Raw genomic sequence first — 7,715 nt, 5'->3', positions numbered from 1 at the left:
CCTAACACTGGTTCTTCCTTTAGCAAGTATTAAATCATCTCAACCCTCTCTGGTTCGCTGGAGATATCCTAAGGGACTATCATGTTGACTAGAAAGCATTAGGTTAATGTTTATGCAAATACTCAAAGCTAGGGTTAAAATTGTGTGTGTGTGTGTGTGTGTGTGTGTGTGTGTGTGTGGTGTGTGTGGTTTTAAGACAAAGTTCTGATGAAGAGAATAAAGAGAGAAAATAAGTTATTGAATTATGTTGATAATTTATAATCTTTATAAGTGCTACCTAGAAGTGAAAAAAAATTTAAGTTATAAGTATTCTTAAAAGAGTATTTTTACAGGACCAAATATGAAGGGGGGAAATTTATAGAGCTATTATGATAATATGAAGATATGAAATTAAGGAAGCATGTAAGCTTGATAGAAAGAATTTAATAATGGCTTGCAGTTACTAGTTTTTAACCAATTAAAACTAGTAGACAAATGTGGTTACTCAAATTGGACCAGGTGAATGAACCTTTATTCATTCACTTAACAAATATTTGTTAAGAATCCCTAGCAGCAAAAGTAAATAAACAAGACAGTTACTGTTCTTGCACGTGAAGAGCTTGGCATCTAGGACTGCCGTGAGGCTACTGTGCTAAGCTAATAATGTCATTGCGAGCAAGTGACTGCTTGCATTTATGCGATTCATTTCCAAGACCTTGTGGTAATCTCTGTTCATTAGTAAAGGAACACCTTTTAGGAAAAAAGAAAAGAAGTCTTTTAAAACAGAAGCTACGGGGAAATTCTGAGTGGAAATCTTTCACTTTCACTTGGATTCATCTCCAAGGATGTCCCCTGTTACTGTTAAGAGAGCAGGAAACCTGACTTACTAAGCACCTTTCATAAAACATTTTGTTCAATTATAAATGAAAGGAGCTAGAAGGGATTTGAGACATTGGCAATAGTTCACTGGTAAATGGTAGCCCATTCTTATTTAAATTAAATATACCCTATCAGATAAGTTAGGGTAAAATTTTTTTTTTATTTTTTAACGTTCCATATTATATTACATTTCTAAAGTTCACTGCTGAGTCACTGTCTGGTAAGTCATAGTATTTGCTAAAATTCTTGGCTTGGTGGAGGAGATTCAAGAAATGAGTAACTTGTTGCTGATTTCATGGAAAATGTCTTTGGTTTTATTGTTTTATCATTTTTTTCTTTCAAATTGACAGCAGAGACTTAGGACATATGAATGGTCTCTCAATCCAACTTTCATAAGACTGTCTTGATTCATATGCTTACTTTCCACTTACAGTCTTTTCCCTTGTACTGTATCTTTATAATATCAACCAAAGTTTGGAAGCAAGTTATCAAATTCAACAAGAACTCTAAAGAGATAAGAGTCTATTTTTTCTTATCAATAATGTTTATGCCCAACTCAAAATTGAAACAGATAAGCAGGGTAAGTGTTCAGCAATTTACTTTTCAATAGTTATTTGTATTTCAGACCTTTAATCTGATCCTTTCATAAGCAGCTTTCACATTAGCATAGCTGACATTCTTATCTAAAATCCAGAAAGCCTCAGGGAAAATGCAAGTTTACGAAAACCATTTTAAGAAAACCATATCTTTCTCTTGAAAATAATAAACCTCTTAAGAGCTTTATATAAATAACTCATTGGAAAGCTCACCTTTTTAAGGATTGTTTTTATTCTGACCCACAGGTAAGATTAACTTCATTTGGTTTATTTACTAGTTTACTAAATGCCCAAAATACATCAAGTTTCAAGGTTTTCCACTTTCTGTCATATGGATGTACAAATTAACTAAATAATAAATATATTTGCACCTAAAAAGAAATTGGTTCTTGATTAGCTCTTTACAAATGTGTGGTTGGCAGCCCCTCCCCAAAAAAGGGACAGATAAATGTAAATTGTGTTGTGTTCTATAGGTCAGTGTCTTCTAATTAGATGTAATTAGCTAAAAAGGCGAATTTTGTACATTTCCAAACTTAAATTTATTAATTGAATGCGTTGCAGCAAAGGTAGGTCACTGGAACTTATTTTAAGCCTCCAATTAGTTATATTTAAAGTGAGCTTCAAAATAATAACATAGGCATTATATTACTTAGTAGCTACTTTAACTCTTTACTTTTAGTTTTTAGAAAAGGTTATAGACAATATAAACCAAAGGAAATAGGATGAAAGTCAATACCATGTTTACACTGATTAAGGTACCTGGCCTAGAAATAGGACACATTTGAAGTTCTTTAAGCAGATCAGCAGGTCACATATTTTAAGAGGGTTATGCTTAGACTTGTGGCTCTTTACCTTTCTTACGACACAGAGTTTCCTGAGATTTACAAGGATTATTGTTCCCCCTACTAAAGAAAATAAGACGTGTGTGTGTGTGTGTGTGTGTGTGTGTGTGTGTGAGTATCCGTAAAATGCTTGCTAGCCCTTGTGTCTGATTTTGAAAAAAGACAAAATCAAAATCAGATACACATAATGCTTTCTGATGTACATTTTTCGTTTTTACATCTAAAGACAAATGTGAATTTTAGTGTCTCTCAAAACTATGTTATTCTCTGAATGAATTATTTACTATTTTGTTATTTATGAAGAAGCAATATTTTAAAATAACTTTAAAGATTATAAATTGAATCAATTATTTTGGAAAGCAATTTGGAAATAAGGACCATTAAACTTTGAATGAGCAAATGTACTTTCAAAAATTTGTTTTAGAAAAATAACCTGAAATGCTAATTCACGTTTGAAATGTTAACAATAATACATTATAACAACAGTTAGCACATATTTAGTACATTCTATGTTCTATATACTGAGCTTTTCTTTGTATGAGTTTTAAGTCACATAGTCCTAACAATTGGCATGTAGATACTATTTACTTTCCACCATTTTAAGAAAGGGGGGGAAAAACTTACGGTTAAAGTTATTAATAATTAACTACACATTTCAACTAGTAAATGGCATAGTTGAGATATGAATCCAGGTCAGCCTGCAGTTTTGCTTTTACTGGTGTATTTTTTATGGTATGGTTTTTATTAATGAAAAATCAGAGACAGCCTAAATATCCAATCATAAAGGGAAGTTTAAGTGTTATATAACTATAGATTGAAGATGGACTATAAGGACAAAAATTGAATTTAATCAAATAGTGAAACTTTATAGAAATGCTTAAGATATATAATTAAGTATATGAAAGTAAACTCAAAAGCATTTATTTTGCAAAAATATCTGTGCCTAATGAATAGAATTTTGTATGTGACTTTGAGAAGTTTTCCAGGTATTAATAAAAATTGCTTTTCGATTGTGTCTCTTTATTTTTCCAGTTCATTAATTGTCTATAAAAAGAATGCATTGTTCTTCTAAAAATAAAACTAAACCTCTTTGTTATTTTTGTAATTGTTATTAATTCCACCTGTTAACCAGAGCTACTTAATTTTGAAAATGAGAACACAATCTGACAAAAAAGCAGAACATGCCTCCTAGTGGTCATTATGGTTTTTAGGTTCTTTGTTGCTTCTTTCACATTTGAGAGAATTTTACTTACTTTCATCTGCTATTTGACTGTAGTGGGAAGGAAATGGGCATCAGAATCCCAGAATGAAAGACAATGGTTTGTAATTAGGAGCTGAGTTGTTTAGAATACTTTATCCTGCTTTGAGGCAATTTTTAAATCAGATCAATCCATTTAAATATGGATTTTAGCAATATTTAAAAATTGTGCTCATTTCTCTACTTTGCCTAGCTACATTTTACGCACATCTTTATTTTTAATATTCTCCAGAAATTTAGCTTTGTTTTTACACAGGCCGAATTTACTGTTATTTAGTTAAAGCACTTTATTTCTTAAGCCAATCTGTACGTGAGGCAAAAAATTGGTAAGAGTAATGATGAATAGAGTCATGAAATGATACGGAAAGTGATGATAAATAAAAACATATCTAAATGGTGAATAAATGCATGTGCATATTTATAAAATCATAATACCTTAATGGCAGCTATTACTTTATTATTATTATGAATGTTATTTGAACACAAGAGACAATGGATAATGTACTCCTGGTTGGGGAGATTAAATATCGTAAAGACATTAAATCTCCCCAAATTGATATTGAAATGAAATATATATAACATAAAAATTTAGTAGGAGCCACAGTTTAGGTTGGGGGCTTCAATGTCTAGTTTTGATCATAGCCCAAATGCCTACTGACTGTGTAACTCCTGTAATATTAGTTAGCTGTTCTGAGACTCAGTGCTCTTATTTATATAATACATATATAATAGCATTGCAAAGTCTGCTTCACAGAGTATTGATTTTAATTCATTTCCATTCAAATTCTAACAAAACTGATTTGTGTTTTACAAACTATAGTAAAATTCAACTGGAAGATGTACTTACTTAGAGTAGGTAAGATAGTCCTGAAAAAGAATAAAAATGAAGAATACTAGTTCTCCCCAAGTAAATGTGTATCTACAAAAAATCAACAAATACATCATTGCATACCTGTGAAATGGACTACTATTTTACTGATAAAAATAATCAGGTAGAAGCATATAAGAGTTGTGCCTTCGCAGGGATTTTGGTTCTAAAGACTGTGTATAGAGCTACATTTACTTGAAATCAAAATTCTTTTTAAAAATCTCCTAGGAAAGTGTCACACTGGAGACAATGGCCTTGAGTAAATTAGTTAATTTCTATATAAAAGAGATGTTTTATAAAACATGCATCCTTCAACTACTATATCAAATTTAATGCTGCAAGAACTTAGACCAGCAAAAGCACTGAGTGGTCTTAGGAGAGAGACTAACAGAGGGAACAAAAGAAAGGAGAGGACAGTTTTTGTCCATACTGATTCAGACATATTCTGCTTACTGAACAAAAATGTCTATACAGTTTTTACCTTTTTTCTTATTTCCTTTTCTTTACATGTTATGTATATTTCACTTTGGAGAAGTTAAATGTATATGTAGTATAGAGATAGCCATGATAAAAAATAAATCACAGAACTATATTATAATATGCTTTTATAAAAATATGTACATACGATGTGTTTGCTTTTATAAAAATGGATCAAACTATGCATAAAACATTGTGATGTGTATATATTTATATTTAAGGACTTACACATTTATAAAAGAGCATATGTTAATTTTGTAATAAAATAGCATATATATGTGGAATAAAGATAGAAACTCACAATTTTAAAAAGAAAACTTCTGGAGCATTCCCTTTTAATATATGGCTTCAAACAAATTAAGGAGTAAGTAAGGACAGAACAAGACAGGGAAAATTGCTAGAGCTCAGATAAATACTTGCATTCAAACATTGTATAATTATCTATAAACGTGTATTTCTGTGTGTGTATCACAGTTATTAATTCCTATCCAAACTGCTTCTGAGCTCTTCCTGGAATCCACCACTGCCTCTCTATCATTGTTGTCATTGCCTTATTGATTCAAGGAAAGGCAAACTCATTTTCTTTAGGACAGATCAAGTGCAGAGATTTAATTGGTTTAAAACAAATATTGTTTTAAATTTGAAATTAATTAATAATTCATAAAATTATTTTCAGCTTCACATACAGGATTTTAAAATCTGGAATATTTAGTCCACATTTCTGACTAGCAATTAGCGTCAGGAATCGAGTAAATAGTATCTCCGTTAGGTACAGCATGTGCTCACAGTTTTCCGTAATTCTGACCAGCCTTGTCTCACTCGTTTAAGTGAACTTTGATATTGACTGTCATAAAAGTATCTCTTTAAAGTATTATAATGACCTCAAAACTGGTCTGTATGTATATGTGAAATTCGCAGTTACTTGAGATTCAGGAAGCAAAAAATGTAGGAAGAGTAAGTCCTAATACGTTCTAGAGCTCCATCTGCTGCTTCATTTTATAATTGCATTTTTTTTTTTTTTAATAAATACTATAAACAGTAAAATTGCAATCTTTGGAGAAAAATAGTCTTACTAAATATGTCATGGTAAGTTTAAGTACAATGTAGTATTTTTTAATATTATCACAAACATATATAATTAATATTATCACAAACATGTAAGCTTCATTTAGAAATTTAAAAAATATTTTCAATCTAAGAAAACAAAAAGTCAAGGAAGTTAGCACTCTAGCATCCTCAAATATAAAATATAATTTAAAAAAAATAAAAATTATTTATTGTGATATAAGGTTATACATGAACACTTTTCTTTCCTAAGCTAATATATACTTTGCTCTTTTTTCATTACATTTTGTCTTGCTCTCCAAAAGAATAGCTCAATGAATGGAAAGGGATTCTAGTCTTAAATGTTTTATACCTTTTTAGAGAACCAATGATAGCTACAAAAGCAAAAATAGGAGCAATCATGCTATGCAAAGAGAATGGATTAAGCAAGATATGGAGAGATGTGTACATATAATATGAGTTTAGCAAGTAATTGAGAGCAGATGAAGCATGGTCTTGGTGCTAGAATCTAGGGGAGAAGTGTAGAAAATGGATGACAGGGTACATCTGAAGAGTCCTAAATATCAAACCATGGAGTTGGTTTATTTTTATGTGAAAAGAAGTACTCATCAAAGTTTTCTCATGGAAAGTGAGATACATGTATGTGTAATATCACTGGGAGCAGAATTTCTGTATGCACAAAGCCCAGTTTGTAGGTTATTGAAGGGAAAAAGGTTAAGTTCTAAGATCTGAATGGGGCGGGTAACAATAGTCAGAAAAATGAAAATAAAGTACTGGATGTGAAAGGTAATAGAAAAAACTTATACGAGAAAATATCAGAAATGATAAAATACTTGAGTTGAAATCAGTTTTATGAGGTCAAAATTTATTCAGCATTGCCCAAGGAAATAAATGAATCTTCAAATTGTGTTTGTGAGAAGGCTATTTATACCATTAAAACTGGAAAAAAGAGTAGGAAACATACATGAAATTGTAAAGATATTTTTGAACTTTGCTAGAAAGTGTAAAAGAGACACTTCATGAAACTAATACTTTTATTGTCAGTATTAATAAATAACTGTGATTACAGCATGGAAGGAGTAGAAGTGAAATTAGAGGAAGCACTCAAAATATTCTCCACTTTTCCACTGATAGCCCAGGACAGAAGGGAGGCAATAAGGAAGAAAGGAAGGAAGAAAAGAATTGTTTGATCGATATTACCTATATGATAATGTTAGCTAATGTGGGGTACAGTAAGAGCTCTTTTCTTTCCTTTTTTTTTTTAATTAAAACTGTCAAACATAAATACATTATACTGTATAAAAGAAGAACATAACTTTAGAAAGATAGTTGGAGAAGTCAAAAGTTGGAATTTAAGGTCTGTTTCTTTCTTTCTTTCTTTCTTTCTTTTCTGTGACACTTTGGAAAGTCACTTAAGTTTCCCAAGCTCAGTTTATCCCGTTTTTTTCTTCTCCCCCAAGAATTTATCAGACTTTCATTCTCAGTGTGATTGTGAGGAAGATCTTTCTTGTCCAGGGAAGATTTAACTCTCCACCGCCTTCCCACACTTCCTTCTCCAGTTTAGAGCTTCTAGGCCTTCCCTCTTGTCACTCACTCCACTCACTGGCTGGCTTGGCTGCCAAGATGGCTCTGTACTTCCCAATGAAGGCTAACTCATTCCTCAGAGTGTGCACTGCTATACCTTCTCTCCCTTCACCTGTACCAATAATTACTTTTCTTTCTTGTACTCTTCTCTTATAGTCTCTCATACA

This window comes from Pteropus alecto, unplaced genomic scaffold (genome assembly GCF_000325575.1).
Source record: "Pteropus alecto unplaced genomic scaffold, ASM32557v1 scaffold69, whole genome shotgun sequence".
NCBI lineage: Eukaryota > Metazoa > Chordata > Mammalia > Chiroptera > Pteropodidae > Pteropus > Pteropus alecto.
The sequence above is the reverse complement of the archived record's forward strand: the minus strand, read 5'-3'. Positions refer to the sequence as shown.